The sequence below is a fragment of the Solanum stenotomum genome, chromosome 1, assembly GCF_019186545.1.
Source record: "Solanum stenotomum isolate F172 chromosome 1, ASM1918654v1, whole genome shotgun sequence".
Classification (NCBI taxonomy): domain Eukaryota; kingdom Viridiplantae; phylum Streptophyta; class Magnoliopsida; order Solanales; family Solanaceae; genus Solanum; species Solanum stenotomum.
In genome coordinates this window covers 50,742,588-50,762,231 of record NC_064282.1, presented here as the reverse complement: position 1 = coordinate 50,762,231, position 19,644 = coordinate 50,742,588, and positions in this window count along the sequence as shown.

Below are 19,644 nucleotides of genomic sequence, written 5' to 3'. Positions count from 1 at the left end.
GAATGTGGTACTCGATCCAATGATTATGCCGGAACGTGGCAACAAATCCAAGTTAGTGTGTCGGAATGCAACACCAAATCCATTCAACAAGCCACAATCACAATCAGAAGTATATTCTCATAATCATACAATCAAGTCATGATTCATGGCATTCATCATTCATCTATCTCATTTACAACTAGTGTGATCAATAATGCAACATTCACATACATACACGTATTATAATGAAACATGAACGAACATACATTACACAACATGAAATCACAACCATCACCTACCTCCAACAAAGCTTGAATCCCCTAAGAAACTTGATTATTCCCTTTCATGATTCATTTCGCTTGTTCTTGGTCTAAAAATAATGAATTTAGCACGGGAATCAATAAACAATAATTGATTACCCGAATTACCAACAATTATATCAACCCTAGATCAAAATCATGATCCCTATACCTATATTAGGGATTTTTCCACCATAATTTCCCATTAGATTATGTTCTACGGATCGAAAAATGGATTCGGGAGTTAAGACCTTACCTTTAGCCTCAAGAATGGTGAAAAATTGTCAAGAAAATACCTAGGTTCGTTCCTTAGCTCTCAAGTTCGAAAATTACAGAATAAAACATTTTTGGGATTTATTTTTGACTTTAAGTCGTCTCTTCCCCGCTATAGCGTCACTCACCCCGCTACAGTGGCCTCGCCCTAGCGGGAAAAATCCAGCCTTAGCAGCTTGCACGGAACTAGTGGGCAAAACTAATAATTCCAAGACCCCATTTCACAACACACCTTCAACCAATGACACTCAGAAACTACTCGTTCACACTAAGATCAATTTCGGGAGTTCTACTCGCCCGAATTCAATTCCGTAAAGTAGTACCGACTCCTTAACGTCTTAGCTATCTACTCATGTGATCAAGTTCATAATTAGATCACCCAATTGTTGCCAGATTTCCATAGACTTTAATAATTTCGATTTCTTCCAAATCTGGACTAGGTTGAGAAATTCTAAGTTACTACGAAAAAGTTTTTCGGCCCACAATTTTTTCCCGTTGCCTTTTCTATAACAACGGAACCCGGTCGTTACACAGAAGTACATGTGTAATTATATATAATGTTTTAATTTAATATAAAAATCCGAATATAATAAAATTTTATCATAATATGCATGTAGATTGAGAATATGTTCTTCAAAGACACAAAAATTATCTAACTACTTATACTTCTCCTAGTTTAATGAAGATTCATAGCATATATGGATTGTGTTGAATGAATATTTGTGTTAATTAATCAAATTTTATTAATCGATCAAATTTTATCCTAGTATTAAAAATAATGATTCTATTTTTAGCTAAAATTAAAATATAATATGCAAAGCATATTGCATCCTCTTTAGAACAGTTTTACATAATTCAATCCTTAAGAATAAGATGATTTTCGTTTAATCAAATATTATCTCATAAATTAAAAATACAAAATAAATAACCAATGACCAATAAAAAGACATCGTAATTAAATTAATATATGACATATTAAAAATATGATCTATCCTGATAAGCAAGTCAAGACAAAAAGAAAAAGTTGAAATGTACCGAATAAAGGCAACAATAATGATCAATTAACATGTATTATTGTGATTAAAATTTAAAAACATCACTAATGAGAAAAGGACATTCAAACATGCTAAAATGAAAACACAAAACCCTCAAAAGGATAGATTTCCAAGTTTATTTCTAGTTTTTTTTGTCAACTTATTTCATTCATTAAATTCTGTAATTTATTTCTCCATTGTTTAACTTGTCATATATTTTTTCATATATATTAGTAATTTTTTGGGATAAGGGTCTGAAAATACTTTAACTTTGGCTGAAATTGTTGTTATGATACCAAACTTTATGGAGGACCTTTTACCCCCCCTGGGCTATTTAATAGTGTATTTTAAAGGTATTTATCTGCCCACGTGGACACATTATTATTTAAAATGATGCAATATTTATGATGTCCACGTAGGCACATATATACCTTTAAAATATACAATTAAATAGTAGGGGGGGGGGAGGGGGGTTGAGGTAAAAGGTACTATTAAATAGTACAGGAGGTAAATGGTCCTTTTCAAAGTTTGGTATCGTAACATCAATTTCAGCCAAAGTTACAGTATTTTTCAGACCCTTATCTCTAATTTTTTCATATTTTTTTGGTTACATTAGTAACTTTTCATATATATACATTTTTTGGTGTTTATAATTTTTATTGTCATACTGCAGACATGAAAAATTGAAAATAAAATATAATTAAACTGCCAAGTGGCAGATGCACATAATAAAAGTGAAAAACTTGGTGATTTTTTTAATGCACCCATGTTCTTGTTTCTTTTTCTTTTTAAATTGAATCTGTTTATAATTTACTTCATCTATATATATATATATATATATAATTTTTTTAATGAGTCAGCACAGATTAACATGGGACACACGTGTAATGCACGTGCCTAGAACTAATATATATATATATATTAGTGGGAAGAGTCTAAGCCAACAATTAAATTATTAAAATGTGAGGAAAGGCTCAAAATTATCCTTTATCTTTGAGTTTAGAATCAAATTAATCCTTATCTTTTAACATGGAGCACTAATAGTCCTTCATGTTTGTAGAATTGGTACACTTTTAATACTTCATCAAACAACTATCTAATATTTAACAGACTTATTAACTGTCCACGTGAGAAAGTTTTCCCCTCAAAACTGAATCTTTGTTTCCCTGTCTCTCACTTCCTACAATGAACCAGGTTTGAGTGGCAGAAAAAAAAAGAAGAGAAAGACGAAAATAAAAACCTAGAACAAACTCTGTCGATGGCGTAATAATTCAACATGTGGACGAGATATGTTGAAGTTGGACAAGAAAAAATACTACCAATCCAACAAAATGCAGTTACATTTTAAAGATCAGTTTTTTTTTACAAAAAAAATAGATCACCTCTTGTCTCTCAAGTAGAGACTATATTTTGTTATTGTTTTTCAAAAAATATTCTGGTGTAGTTTTTTGTGCGAATTTTCTGTTGTTTGTGGTTCAATTCTAGTGTTGTTTTAGTGCAAATTAGGAGCTGCAGGTATGGTGCATTTCTGGTGTTGTTTTGGTGCTTTACTAATGCAGTTTTGGTGATGTTGTGGTGAATTTCTAGTGCAGTTTTGGTGCTTTTCTACTGCTGTTTTGGTGCAATTTTAGTCCAAATATGATGCAATTCTGATTTGAAATATGGAAATTTCTTTGTGAAGATTCAGGGACCAAACAAATTGAAACCAAACATACATCATATTTGTTCCATAGCAAAATTTATTACATTGCAAAATGAAAAGATACATTATACTATAATATGTCAACATGTGATCGCATTTCGAAACACCCGTTTTTCAATTATTTGATCTCAACTACTCTTGGCTCATTTTTTCCGCCTCTTATCTCGGATTCTCTATCAAAACTTGCATTTGATAAAATTCCGCTAGGTAGAGCTTGAATCTTCCTTGATCTTTTCTATTCTAGATTATCGCGTGCCTTTAATTGTGTTCGAGCTCACTGATGTTTAGCATGTATATGTCATATTTGGGACAGTCAAAATGATCAATGGGACAATTGGTCGAGTATCTGGTGTGCAAAAACCTTGCCTATAGATGCACATATATCAATAATGATGAAGAATGCTTTGCAAATGGAGAATTTTTTCTTCTGCCTGAGACTTCCATTGAAGGAGATAAACAAAAAAAGAAAGGCATTCCTCAAAATCATTGAAACACCATTGACATATTGAATATTACTTCTTGGTCTGTTTCATTTATGCAAATAGATTAAAGAAACAGAGGTGTGGTGGATAAATTAGGTGTTGATACTATTTGAAGGAGAACAGAGATGGGGAAAGTTTGAGTTCAGAAAGCGTTTCTCACGTGCAAAGAAAAGTGCCGTAAAAAATTAGACGGTTGTTTAGGGGAATACTAAATATGCACCAATTGTTGAAATATGGAGTACTATTATTGCTCCATGTTAAAAGACAAGGATTACTTTGATTTTAAATTAAAAAATGGAGGACTATTTTGAGCTTTTTCTCTAAAATGTCCTTTAAAAGTAAATTGATTATTTTATTCTTTTATAAGAAATTTAATTCTCTTTTTCGACCGAATATTTCTGAAATTAATTATGTATTAAATTTAATTGAAAAAACCTTTCATCTATCCTTGGACCTATACAAATTCTATGAACTTTTTTATTTACAAGTTCAATATTTTATGTCATGTATTTATTTTCTTTACTTTTAGCTTTCACCGGTTTAAACTTATCACATTCTTCTTCAAATTATTTACCTTATTTAATATTTCAATGATACACATTAAAGTTCTTTATAACCCATAGAGTTAGAAAATTTGAGACGTCATATTAATTGATTTAATTAGCATACACCTAGTTCATCTTGCTAACTGTACAACAACGTAACTAAATGAATAATGAATGTAATTAACTCTTTGTCACTACTTTTCTGTCACGCCCAGAGCCTACACCCTGGGCGGGACTGACACTCGAGAACCATTGTTAGCCCCAAGGAAACCCTTGGCCTGACTTTTTTACTCAGCAGAAGACTTTACTCAAGATAAATATTTTTTTAAAATAGTACACAGAACTACTCAATAAAAAACTGAGAATGTAATAAATAACATTCACTGCCAAAATGGCAACTCAAGTCTCTACTTAACTGAAAAGGAAAAGTAAAGACTCATGAATTAACATCAACAAACTCTGTCTATGAAGCCTCTAAATTCTGAGGGATGTCGGGACAAGACCCCCGATCATCCTAACAACTGAAATAACCAAGCAATAAAACAAAACATAACCAAAGGGATCCTCCGGAAAGTAAGGAGGCTCACCAACTAACTCTGAGTGCTCAACTAGAATCAACGATGCGCTAGATACTGATCCTGGTTACCTGTGTCTGCATCATAAGAAGATGCAGGCCAAATGACATTAGTACATTGAATGTACGAGTATGCGAGGGAAATTCTAAAACAAGACATAAGCTTGAAAGGAACTGAAGAACTTACCTGGCTCAACTCAACTCAACATAACTGAACTCATTTCAATATAAAACAGTTTAAAACAAGTGTGTTATAAAGAAAAGTTGTAAAAAAATATGATGTCAAATCTGTGTGTATACAAAGATACATATAACTCTGAAATGTATGTAAAAATACAATAAGCTATGTATATAGGAATACAATTACTTTTGTGGGAGTTTCTCTAATCGACAATCATCACTTAAGAGCTATTGTGATGATACAACGTTTTGCCTCATGCTGCCAGGGCCGTCCTATACCTTGCCGAGGGTATAGAAACTGAACTACTAAGTGGATCCACTAGTCTATGCTAAAAAGCACCAAATGAATCATCTAAAAAGTAAGACCCTTTTCAACCCATGATGGCTACATGGTTTATGGGGGCTATGAGTTGTCTGAACTCTCCCCCATATCGGTGCTCAATACTACTTCCAAAATATGATACTAGCTCTTATGTTTTAAAAACATACCTCTTTCTGTGATTTGAGATAATTGCTAAAAAACATAGCTCAAAGGCTCTTTGGAAATCTCAGTTTCTGTTCTTATTTAAATGTGAAAACATTTTAAACTCCTTAGGAATACATAGTCCCCATATACTTCTTTGAAGAAACGAACTTCAAACTTTACTCTTTACTCAACTTGAACTTTAAGTCTTAAAACAAAGTTAAAAACATTTGCAAAATACTTCTTGAAAAGACTCTAAGAACTTCCTAGACTTGACTCTTAACTTTCCCTGAATTTGAATTTATGGATTCAAGGCTATGATTCATGTTTCTGGATGATTTCTAGGTGTTTAGACGTCATTTAGAGTAGTTGGAATCAATGGAAAGTGTTAGTACACTTTAGAAGGACTTAAATAGGCTAAATGATGAAATACTGGTGAAAAACGACGATCTAGGCACGTCCCTGGCGTGCCGCACCAGTCCCAACTTACTGGTGCTCCAAAATGGCGCATTGTTGGCGTGCCACCCTAGCCTGCCCTCTATGGGGGCGCGTCGCACCAGTGGTTCCTTCAGGCAAAATTTGATGAACTTTTGGTCTCGTTTTCTGATCTTAAATCGATTCGTTTTTTCAATACTTTCTTAGATTCTGATACCCAAAACATGTACACTAGAATCTAACTCGAAACAACTCTTAACATCGCTAAAACGTCTCACGAAAACCCATCAATCACATGGAAGTTCAAGGATGAACACAATTCAAGAACACAACTTAAGAATATCAAATTCTAACTCTTTTAGGATGAAAATCATTGAATTAAACATATTTGGCGCGTGGGTGAATGGACCCAACGCTATGTGATCTCACATACCTCGAAGGGATCACCCATTGACAAATTCCACAAGCGATTCCTTACGAAGACGTCGAAACTTGAACTTTCTTCTCCTTTCTCCTCTTTTCTCCAAGCCCTGGCGCAGATTTTCAATTTTTCTAAACTGACCAAATTTAGTTTTGACCCTTAATTAATTCATTGAAACGAATTAAATAAATTGGGTAAGGAAAAGACCAAACTACCCTTTAAAAATCCGGATTGGACATTTCCTTATTTGAATAGCCCAACTTCCAATGGGCATCACTCACTCATACGAATTCGGAATCACGCAAACTCGTCGGCGTTGGAAATATTATTCCAAGATATTTTCTGTGATATCTAGAAACACACTTAACTCATCCTGAGCTAGGAGTTATTGTCATTTGAAGTTGATCAAAAATCCAACTTAACAAACTTAACAAATTTTCCAGATTTAATATTCTTTCCAAAAATGACTATTTCCACTTTTTAATTTCTTTCAAGCTACGGGGTGTTACATTTTCATTCTGTACTCTATTTGAAATCCATATACTTAACATGTGACTAATCAAGCTCAACTAATTTAATGTTGAAAGCAGATGAAAAGGCTATTGTTTTAATATGCATAACATTTATAAATTTGGATGAGCACAAATAAGGAGGAGACGGCCTAGAGCTACATGCTTACAGAAAATCTCATTTCACCTTATGATGCTCCTGAAGTCAATTGTTTTAATGATTTTTCTTTGTTGGAAGAAAAAGGTCAGCATATATATATATATATATAACCTTAAAAGGATGAACTCCTAACTTGAATGTTACATTATTATAATATCTCTAACTTAGGTTGTGACTTTTCCAATGAGTTGTGACTTTTCCAAAGAGTTGTGACTTTTCCAAAGAGTTTTGACGTTTTCAATGAGTTGTGACTTTTTCAAAGGATTGTGACTTCTCGAAAAGGTCATGACTTTTCAGATAAGACACAAAAAACAGTTGTTCATACTACCCTTTGTTGACTATAAATAGAGGGGTTTCTTTCATTTTTCAACCACAATTATTATTTTTTTATCTTCTACTTTTCTTCTTCTTCTTGTATTTTAAAAAATTTCTTGTGATTTATTGTAGTTGAGTGAGTTTGAAGTTCAGCGGAATATGAGGTACCATTATTTTGACTAAGTAAGTTGTTCTATCCTAAGAGGGTATATTTCTTAACCTCGAGTACTTAAGAAAAATAATTTTGATGATACAATAATTATTTTTTTTGATTACTATATACATTAGTTTGTAATGTTCCAATATATGAAGTTAACATGATTATTTATTTTTGTTAAAAATTTCTCTTGTGATGTAGATATATGCTTCTGAATATATTTTTCCAAAATTATTAAACTTTTCAACTATTAGAGAATTGTCACGATTTATTTTTTGATGCTCAAGAAAAAAGAATGACTTTATTTATCAATGTTTCTTATGTGATTTAGATTGTCAGGAAATTTGCATCAAAATAGTTATTACTATATATACATTGACCTTTTATTTTTACTGATTTTACTGTTTCTTAATTAATATTTCAGTATTTTCAACGAAGAAAAGTTCATATTGAAGTTTGTATTAGTTTAATTTTTATTATTATTATTATTATCATTATATATACATATATATTTGGGTAGATATTTATATATGTTACGAATGTATTATCAAGTTAGCAAGATCTTCTAACTTCAAAATATATTATTTTAAAATGTTCAGAGTTCTTTTTTTTTAAAAAAACTCACAACAAATGTGAAAATATGTTAACATATATTAATCATTTAAAATTTAATATTAACAAAATAAACTTTATATTCTGTAATATGGAATAGACATTTTCATTTTGTCCCTACACTTAATTAAAATCTAATAACTATAAAAAGATAGTAACATTAATTAAAAGTCCTATTTATTTATGTAAGTATCACATTTATTAAAAATTCATCTGTTGCACATTAATTCTTTAGTTATAACATTATAAATTCTCTTAGTTATTACTAATTATTGCAAACATTATTCACACTCTTTTACATTTTTTAGTTATAATATCACGAATTCTCATAGTTATTACGTTAATTATTTCTATCTTTCATCTTTATTTATATTAATTTTTTATCAATAATTTTTCCTATTATTATACCGCTCTTATATATGTGACAACACGGTGTTGTTATTTTTCCTTGGACGAATCATGCTTGGTTGAATGACTTGAAAATCGGTTACAAGTATATGAACTATATATTTATTGGGTGTAAGATAATTATGTGATTATATATATGATTTCACATATAAAATATATTCTTTAATTTTAATTTTTAGTTTCTCCAATAAAAAAAAGGAAACATTTATGAGTTAATTATGGACAGTCAGATAATCTTTTATTTATGTACACAGTCAATCAAGAAGTCAAATATGAGAGCCAACAACAAGACGTCATTTATTATGTTATAACTTATAAAATAAAAATTATTATACAAAAGTAGTTCTAAAATGTAAAATGTAGTTATTCTTCACATTTCATATCGCATCTAAACAAATTAACGTGGAATACATGTGGAAAGCACATCTGGTTAGCTGACAAGAAAAATACACAACAAATATCGTCTATAATGTATTATTAGTGAGATACAACTAATTAAATGATTATACCTCATCAAATTGAAAAAAATATATACATTATTGAATTTAACTAATAGAATTGTGCATTGACCATCTTCATAGGTTCGAGTGAATAAGAGATCCATATGGCGATCCACATTGAACATTCACAAAAGAATCTGCAATATTATTTTGTGCAAAATTTATTATTCAAATCTTTGCTTCAATTTTATAAATGGATAATCACGTGCAACACACGTATCGAAAAACTAGTATATATATGTAACGCCCCAAACCTACACCCTGGGCGGGAATGACACTCGAGAACCATTGTTGGCCCCAAGTGAACCCTTGGCCTGCCTTACTTACTCAGTGGAAGACATAGTTGAACATAATTGTACTGTTAAACGTAAACTGAAAACTCAAAAACAAATGAGAATGTATTAAAATAACATTCACTGGCCAAAGTGGCAACTCAAGTCTCAACATTCTAGAAAGAAAATGAAAAGATTAAAGAATTAACATCTGACTGTCTATTTATAAAGCCTCTAAAACTGAGATGGATGTCGGGACAAGACCCACGACATCCTAATAAACTAAATACTGAAAATCAATAAAAGGGATCCTCCGGAAGCTAGGAGGCTAACCAACAAGTCTGGAACTCAACTAGAATCAAGGATGCGCTGGATGCTAATCCTGGCTACTTGTATCTGTATCATGAAAAGATGCAGGCCAAATGGCATCAGTACAATGAATGTACGAGTATGCGAGGGGAATATTAAACAAGACATAAGCTTGAAAGGAACTGAAATAACAAACCTGGTCTCAACTTAACTCAACTCAACTCAACTCATTTCAATATAAAGCAGTAATATAAATGCAATATAAAGAATAGCTTTCAAAACATGAATAGCAACTCTGTGTATTGAAAAATACAAAGTGACTCTTCTTTTATGCAAAGACACAATATGGAACTCTGTTTTTATATGAAAATACAAATAATCTGTGTATATAAGAATACAAAATACTTCTGTGGACTAACCGACAACCATCAGTTAAGAGCTATTGTGATGATACAACGTTTTGCCTCACGCTGCCAGGGCCGTCCTATACCTTGCCGAGGGTATAGAACCTGACTACTAAGTGGATCTACTACTCTATGCTAAAAAGCACTAAGGAATCATCTAAAAAGTATGACCCTTTTCTACCCATAGTGGCTACATGGTTTATGAGGGATGAGAGTTGTCTGAACTATACCCCATATCAGTGCTTAATTCTACTCCCAAAATACAATACTAGTTCTTATGTTTAAAAACATACTTTTTTTTGTGGTTTGAGATAATTGCTCAAAACTGAGCTCAAAGGCTCGTCTTGGAATTCAAAGTTTCCTCACTTGCTTAATTGTGAAAGCATTACTCTTTACTAAAAACTAGCTCAAAAACTCTTTTGGATATCAAAGTTTCCTTTCCTGTTCAAATGTGAAAACATAGTCTTTGGGAATACATAGTCCCGATATACTCTTTTGAAGAAATGAACTTCAATCTTTACTCTCTACTCTTTACTCAACTCAAAATTCAAGTCTTAAAACATAGTTCAAATGTTTGTAAATGTCTTCTGGAAAACTCTATGAACTTCTCTTGACTTGACTCTTAACTTTCCTTGAATTGAATTATAGATACAAGGCTCATGATCTCATGTTATTAATAATTTCATGTTGTTTAGACGTACCTTAGAGTGTAGGAATCAACAAGGAAACTAGCACGGAAAGAAGTGGGAATGGGTAGAAGACCTGGCGTCCTTGGCGCTCTGAGTGGCACGGGGCACCAGGGGAAAAACTTCATAACAGAAGTTGGAGCGCACTGGGTGGCGCGGCGCCCTAGGAACCCAACTACAGCACATCTTATGGAGTGCTCTGAGTGGTACGGTGCCCCATGCCCCTGCCTAGGAAAACCCTATTTTTTCTTACGACATCTAATTTCATGAATCTAACTCAAGAACTTCTCAAACTTCAACAATCAAGAGTCAAACGAAACTTTCAACAATATTTATCAAGAACTCATAAACCCTTCTTTCAAGAACATAATTACGCTGAATCAAACATGATTGGCACGTGGGTGAACTAACCCAACGCTTTGTGATCTCACATACCTCGTAGGGATCAACCCTTGGCGAAATTCTCAAGCAAAACCTTAAGAACGATGAACTTTGGCTCTTTCTCCTCTTTTCTCCTCTTGCGTTCTTTTTCTAAAAACCCTAGCGTGAAATCTTTGAGTGTGTAAATTGACCAAATTTAGTTTAGACCCCTAATTAATTTCCAAAAATGAAATAATTTATTGGGTAGTGAAAAGATCATAATACCCTTCTAAAATCCGGTTTTGACTTTCCTTATGTAGACAACCCAAATTCAAATAAGCATATCTCTCTCATCCGAACTCGAAATCGTGCAAACTCGGTGGTGTTGAAAAGATAATTCAAAGATATTTCCTACGGTATCTTGTAGAACACCTAACTCATCCTGAGGAAGTATTTATGGTCATTTAAAGTTGACCCAAAACTCATACTTAACTTAATTTTGTCAAATTTCCAGATTTTTCATTCTTAGCAAAAATGACTCTTTCTAATTCTAGCTTCTTCTAGTTGCGGGGTGTGAAAATATATCCCCCTTGGGAATATTCATCCTCGAATAAGATCAATCTTAGAAGGCTAAGGGCGTAACATCTAACATTCAGTTCAAACACCCAGCAAGCAAAAGGCAAATAAAACATGCCAACCTATAAATAAATACCAAGAAAAGGATTAGTACATTAATTTGGATCTTCTCCGGATTCAATGAAATATGCGTATCTCTTCTTCATATCCTCCTCAGCTTCCCAAGTGTCTTCCTCAACAAATTAATTCCTCCAAAGAACCATGACTTATGCTACCTTTTTTGTCCTCAACTTGCGAACTTGACGATCTAGAATATGAACATGAATCTCCTCATAAGATAAGTTATCATTGATTCCAATATCATCAGTTGGTATATTCAATAAAGGATCGCCCATACACTTTTTCAACATGGAGATGTGGAACACCGGATGAACTGATGCTAACTCTTGTGGTAGCTCTAATTCATAAGCTACATTGCCAATCCTCTTGGATATTTTGTAAGGGCCAATATACCGGGGACTAAGCTTCCCCTTCTTACAAAATCTCATAACACCCTTCATGGGTGAAACTTTTAAGTAGACCCAATCATCTACTTCGAACTCTAACTCCCTTCTCCTAACATTAGTGTAGGATTTCTAATGACTCTGCGCTATTTTCAATGTTTCTTGAATAACTTTCACTTTCTCCATAGCTTTATGAACTATGTCTGGTCCTATCAACCTAGCTTCACCAACATCAAACCATCCGATAGGAGATTTGTATCTTCTTCCATAAAGAGCTTTATAAGGAGCCATCTGGATGCTAGAGTAGTAGCTATTGTTTCCAAGCAAATCAATGAGAGGTAGGTGATCATCCCAATTACCCTTGAAATAAATCACACAGTCCATCAACATATCTTCTAAAGTCTAAATAGTGCGCTCTGCTTGAACATCTGTCTAAGGATGAAAAGCAATACTCAAGTTCACCTTTGAACCCAAGCCTTTCTGAAAAGATTTCTAGAACTGTGCAGTAAATTGTGCACCTCTAACCGATATAATCCAAATTGGAACCCCATGAAGTCTAACCACCTCTTGAAGATACAACTTGGCATAGTCCTCTGTTGAATGGGTACTCTTTATTGGCAAAAGTGGGCTGATTTTGTCATTCTATCAACAATCACACAAATAGAATCACGTAGTCTAAGAGACCGTGGCAACCCAGTAATGAAATCCATATTGATCATCTCCCACTTCCATTCCGGAAGTTCTATATTCTAAGCCATACCACCCGGTCTTTGGTGCTCTACTTTAACTTGTTGACAATTCGGACACTTAGCAACAAACTCTGTAATGCCCTTCTTCATACTACTCCACCAATAAACTTCTCTCAAGTCACAATACATCTTTGTGGAACCCGGATGGATAGAATATCAGGAGCTATGAGCTTCCTCCATGATCTTCTCTTGTAGTTCATCCACCCTTGGTACACACAACTTACCTTGATACCTCAATACACCTCTCCCCCTTGTTCAAAAGCCAATATTTTTTGCTTATGAACATTTGCCTTCAATTTAAAAAAAATAGGATCTTGGTCTTTCTTTTCTTTCACTTATGATACTAATGATGATTCAGCCCCATTCATCACCACTACCCCTCCTTCTGTGGAATCCATTAGGCTAACTCCCAATCATGAAAGTCTATGCACATCTTTTACTATTTCATTCTTCTTTTCCTCAACATGGGCAGTTGTAACATCCGACAATTTAAAATGAATATGAAGAAGCTTGAAATTGGAAGTAGTCATTTTTGGAAAAAAATTCAGAATCTGGAAATTCGGCCAAGTGTGGAAATCAGTGAGTTTTTGGCCAACTTTGAGAAATCATAACTCCTAGGTCATGATGATCCAGGAGTAGTTCCAGTTATGTTTGGAAAGCCCTTGGAACGATCTTTCCAACGCCACCGAGTTTGCTCGATTCCGAGTTCGTATGAGCGAGTTATGCCCTTTGAAAGTTGGGCAGTTGGCAGGGAGTCCGTCCGAAAATTTAAGGGCATTTTGGTCTTTTCACAAACCTTTTCTTTTGAGGTTATATTGTTGTGTTAGTCTGATTGTGGATCATTTTTGTTCCGTTTTAAAAGAGTAAGAGTTAGGGTTCTTGAGTGAAGAAGAGAAGAAGAAGAGAAGAAGAGAAGAAGAAGAAGAAGAAGTGGGAGCTAGGGTTGTGGATGCAAGACGTTTTCTTCATCAAATTTCTTGGGGAATCTTAGTAAAGGTATGGTAGTTCTTTATCTAGGGCAAGCTATCACCCTAGAGCCAATTTCAAATGGTTTTCAACTTTTCCAAAGTTTGTGAAAAAGCCTAATTTCTACTCAAACTCAAGGGTTCTTGCATGAAACGATTTCAAATGATAAGTTATGATATTATTGATGTTTATTTGATGTTTTAAGATGAAAAACTCTATGAATCCTTGTATTCTACAAAACCCTAAAATGTGTTTATGAAGTGGGTCTATTTCTACAAATTCAAAGTTGATGGAATTATGTGTAAAGTGAATTGTAATGATATTTCTTGTGTTGTTTAATGTTTATTCATGATTAATTGTTGATAATGGGTGAATTAAGGGTGGTAAGCCTTATGAGTGAAGTATTGACGATTGCTTGGATTTTTGGTGATTTTGGCTATGGCTTTGAATTATGGTAAGAAAGCTTGAACTCTCTTTATTGAATTAATTGTTGTTGGTAGGTTGAATCCATCTTTGGTGGAAGTGTTATATCTTGTTCTTGTGTGGTATTATTGTGAATTGTAGCCATGAAGGCATTGGGGAAGTTGTTGCATAATGTTGGAATACTGCATTATTGTGAATTGAGGCCAGGAAGGGCATTATATGAGTGTTATTGTATTGTTATATAATTATATTTAAATGAGGCTATATTTTTAGTCCTATATGAGGCTATATGTAAAGTCCTATATGAAGCTATATGTAGAGTTTTATGTGAAGGTATGATGTGAATGAGTTTTATGTGGAGCTATATGTGAAGGTACGGTGTGAATGAGTTTTATGTGATCTTGTGATGATCCTATGTAAAGTGGATAACATTGTGAGTTAAAGTATGACTTCTCATGATGTATATATGAAATGATGTTGGATTATGAAGTATCCTTAGATGATAATGATGTGACTTGGTTGATAGACTCAAGTGTCTCTCCTTGTTACTTAAAGTCTTGAATGCATGAACGGGTGAAATGTGGGCTAGAACTAAGAAATGGTGCCCTTTCTATAAATGCTAAAAGAGTAATTCTAGGCCAAGACTTGAATCGGCAAAACTAAGAAATGGTGCCCTTTCATAAGTCTAGCTTTCCTAAGTAAATGTAAAACCATGAAATCGGTAGACCCAATGGTGGTAGCCCTTCTCATGTCTGAAATGATGAACCTTGGACCGGTAGGCTTAAAGCACCCTTAATGAAAAATCGGTAGGCCTAAGGCACCCTTCCAAGGGGATTTAATGAGCTATCCTTAATGAACCTTGATCGGTAGATCCTTGTGGTGCCCTTCTTGGTAGATGTGCTATGGGTCGGTAGACCTAATTATTGTGCCCTCACTAGCACATACATGTGAATGAAATTACTTTATTGGAACTAAGGCTAAGCACCGAGTGGATATGGTTAAGATGGCAACTCTCCCGAGTATGAGGCAAGAGTACAATGAACATCTTTGGATATCCCCTAAACCATGTGCCTACATGGGATGTGTCCTAGTTCTACCCTTGGCAAGTAGAACACCTTCCACGGTGTAGGGTTTTATGACACCGGATTCCATGTCTAGCTCGCACGGTCTATGTCGGTTAATGCCTATTCCCATCATGTGGGATGTGCACTCTAGTTATTGGATAGGTTCTACAACGTGTAGGTAGTAGTATGTGATGCTATCTACACATGGCACGAGTAGGCTTTGAAGATACTAAAGTGAGTTCCCTAAGTCTAACGACTATTATGTGAAAGTCCCCTTATGTGCTTGAATGTCTCCAAAAATGGTTTCTTAAAGAATGTTGGCCTATTGATGTTATGTTGTAAAGGAAATGTCCTTACATAAGGTAATCTTGAGGAACACTTAAGTGTGCTTGAAGAGGTTGTATGGGCGGTCACTTCTTGTCTTACTCAAGTGTGTCTTAAGGTTATATTAGGTAGAGGTCTTATGGTAATGAAATGGCATGTGTTCCTTTAAAGTTAAGCATGGGTTGTATATGAATATATGTTGAGTATGTATACGGTTGGCTATGGTTTTATATGTGAACATTGACTTAGTATGTTATATTGTAATGGTAAATTTCCTTATCTATGGTAACCCTTAGGAACACTTAGGTGTATATGAAGAGATTGTATGGGCGGTCACTTCATGTTTCACTTAAGTGTGGCTTTGGGTAACTTGAGATAGAGGTCAAGAAATGATGAAAAGGCTTACTTGTCAATTATGTTCATGTGTTGTACATTGGTACTAGTTGTGCATGATGGCTTGTGATATGAAGCATGATAAGTGGTAAGTTCACATTTGGTGGCCTTAGGATGATGCTTTAGTGTGGATGGTGGTATAGGACGCTATCCATACATTGCACAAAGTGTTGTCCAAGGGTTACTTGAGGTGGATGGTTTAAGATGAAGGAATGGGTTATGTGTGGAGTATGTGCTAAAGTGGTTAATGACTTGTATGTTGGTTATAGTTGGATATTGTGACTCTTATACTTGTATTTTTTCATGAAGTTTTACCAAATGGCATAAAAGCATGTTTCTCCAATAAACGTCCCTTTTAGCATTGCTTCCATACTTAGTACTTAATTGTGCTAACCCATTTCTTTCCCTTTTTGACTAAAGTGTAGGGATTTGGAGATGGTGACATGTCATGGCTATTTGATAGGTTTCTAAGTGTTGAAGATGAAGACTTGGTGAGTCCTCATATATTCGAGGACAATACCCCATATGTTCTTTTATGTCTTTTTTGTATTGTTTAAGTTGTGTATAGGATTGGTCCCGAATTTTGTACTCTAAAGTATTAGATGGTTTTGAGACATCATGTATAAAGTCTAGAAAGTCTTCCGCTTGCTATTATTTTTTTTGAAATGTTTTCTTGGTAAAGAAAGTTTTTAATTCCTTATGGTTTTAGTGTCTATGCGATGAATGAATGCTAAGAGGCTTGTATTAGACCTCTTCAAGGTCGAGTACGTTGGTCACGACTAGGGGGTGATCCCGGGTCATGACAGCAGTACTACCCATAGATAATCTACTTAAGGCATCAGCAACAACGTTAGCCTTCCCTAGGTAATAAAGAATACTCATGTCATAATCTTTGAGCAACGATCTAACCACCTTCGTCATCTGAGATTAAGCTCTTTCTGACTAAATGTATACTGAAGACTTTTGTGATTAGTGAATACATCTACATGAACACCATAAAGATTGTTACGCCATATTTTCTAAGCAAATACTACGGCACTAACTCTAAATCATGGGTTGGGTATTTCTTCTCATGAACTTTCAACTGTCTGGAGGCATAAGCTATAACTTTGCCATTCTGCAATAACACACAACCCAAACCAACTCTGGAGGCATCACAATATACAACAAAGCATTGCGTACTTTCTGGTAAGGTCAATATTGGGGTAGAGTCAACCTCTTTTTCAATTCCTGAAAGCTTTTCTCATAAGCTTCAAACCATTGGAACTTCACTATTTTCTGAGTCAGCTTGGTCAAAGGGGACGAAATAGATATGAACCCCTATACAAACTTTCTATAATATCAAGCCAAACCCAAGAAACACCTAATATCAGTTGGAGATGTGCGTAAGGCCAATTTTGCATTGCCTCTATTTTCTGCATGTCAACTCTAATCCCATCACCGGAAACAATGTGGCCTAAGAATTCCACAGAATCAAGCCAAAACTCACATTTAGAGAACTTGGCATACAACTCCCTATCCTTTAGAGTTTGGAAAACTATTCTGAGATGGCTAGCATGATCTTCTTCATTTCTCGAATAGATTAGAATGTCATCAACTAACATTATAATAAACATATCTCAATAAGGCTTGAATACTCTATTAATAAGGTCCATAAACTCTGCAGGTGCATTAGTTAAACACCGACCTGACCAGAAACTCATAATGACCATAACGGGTCCTGAAAAAGCTGTGTTTGGAATATCACATTCCCTTACTCTTAACTGAAAAGATAGATATGAGGTCTATCTTAAAGAAACAAGTGGCACCCTGAAGTTGATCGAAGAGATCATCAATTCTCGGAAGATGATACTTATTCTTGATGGCAACTTTGTTCAACTAACGGTAATCTATACACATCCTAAGGGAACCATCATTCTTCCTCACAAATATGATCGGAGCGCCCCAAGGTGAGACACTTAGTTGAATGAAACCTTTTTCTAGGATATCTTTCAACTGCTCCTTTAACTCTTTCAACTCTGCTAGTGCCATACTATATGGTGGAATAGATATAGGACGAGTATCGGGAAGAATATCTATACCGAAGTATATTTCTCTCTCAGGAAGGACTCCTGGAAGATCATCTGGAAAGACTTCTGGAAACTCTTTTACTACTAAAACTGACTGAATATGAGGTATCTCAACACTAGAGTCATTAACACGGACTAAGTGATAGACACACCCCTTGAAAAATAAGTTTATTGCCTTAAGGTATGAAATGAAACGACCCTTAGGCACTACTGAACTACTTTTCCACTCTAAGACTGGCTCATTTGGAAATTAGAACTTGACAACTCGAGTTCTACAATCAAATGAGGCATAACAGGCATGAAGCTAGTCCATACCAAGAATAACATCAAAATCTACCATGTCTAACTCAACTAAATCAGCCATCGTGCTCTTGTGATTGACGGAAATGGTACAATCACAATAGACTCTCTCTGCTATAATAGACTCACCAACAGGTGTAGAAACACTGAAGGGCTCACTAAGTTCTTTAGGAAGAATATCAAAATTCATTACAATATACGGAGTTACAAATGATAAACTCGCTCCTGGATCTAGCAAAGCATATACATCAAAGTTAAAGACTTGGATCATACCAGTGACAACATCTTGAGAATCCTCTTGGTTTTGGCGACTAGTGATAGCATAAAGACAATTTCCTCCTCCGCTTGCCCCTGAAGTAGCTCCTCTAGATGAAGTTGTGTCTAGTGGAGCAACTCAAGAAGACTGGGCTCTACTGCCCCCATTACTGTTACCCTGCTTTTTCTTTTCACGCTCTCTCATAAAGTGCCCGTTCTGGCCACACTTGAAGAAACCAGTGAAGCCGTCTCGACACATCCCTGAGTGGTTCCTACCACACTTAGCACATGCAGGAGACTTACTACCCCCTTGTGCCATACTACCTTGAGAATAGGCAGGTTTAGCTCTTAAATTCTTACTATTGTACTCATTTTTGTTCTTTGGTGCAGGTGCACTAGCAAATGATGGAGCATGTCCCTTTTGTTTCTGTTGGAAGGAGGACCGGTTCACATTACTCTTTTGCTACCCGGACTCATTCCATGATGTCTTAGCCCTCTTATTCTTAAACTCTTCTCTATCCATCCGCTTGTCCTCTTCAACTTGTTGCACATGGATCATTAGCCTTGCTATGTACATATCCCCTATCAGCATAACTGTCTTCCCTTCCTTGCTTGACAGGTGAGACAACTCAGAAACGAATAAACTCATCCTGCTCCTCATGTCAGCAACCAATCTCCAGAGCATAGCGGGAAAGTTCTTTGAACTTCAGACTGTACACATGAACACTCAAAGAATCTTGCTTAAGAGTGAGAAATTCTCGTACCTTAGCCTCTCTCAGTTCTCAGGGAAAGAAACGCCCCAAGAAGGCCTTCTCAAAACAAACCCAACTCACAGGTGGTGCTCCCTCAGCTCGGTTCTTCTTCCATTGGTCGAACCATATCCTAGTGACACTCTTCATTTGGTATGCAACTAGCTCCACCCTCTCAGTATCAACAACATGCA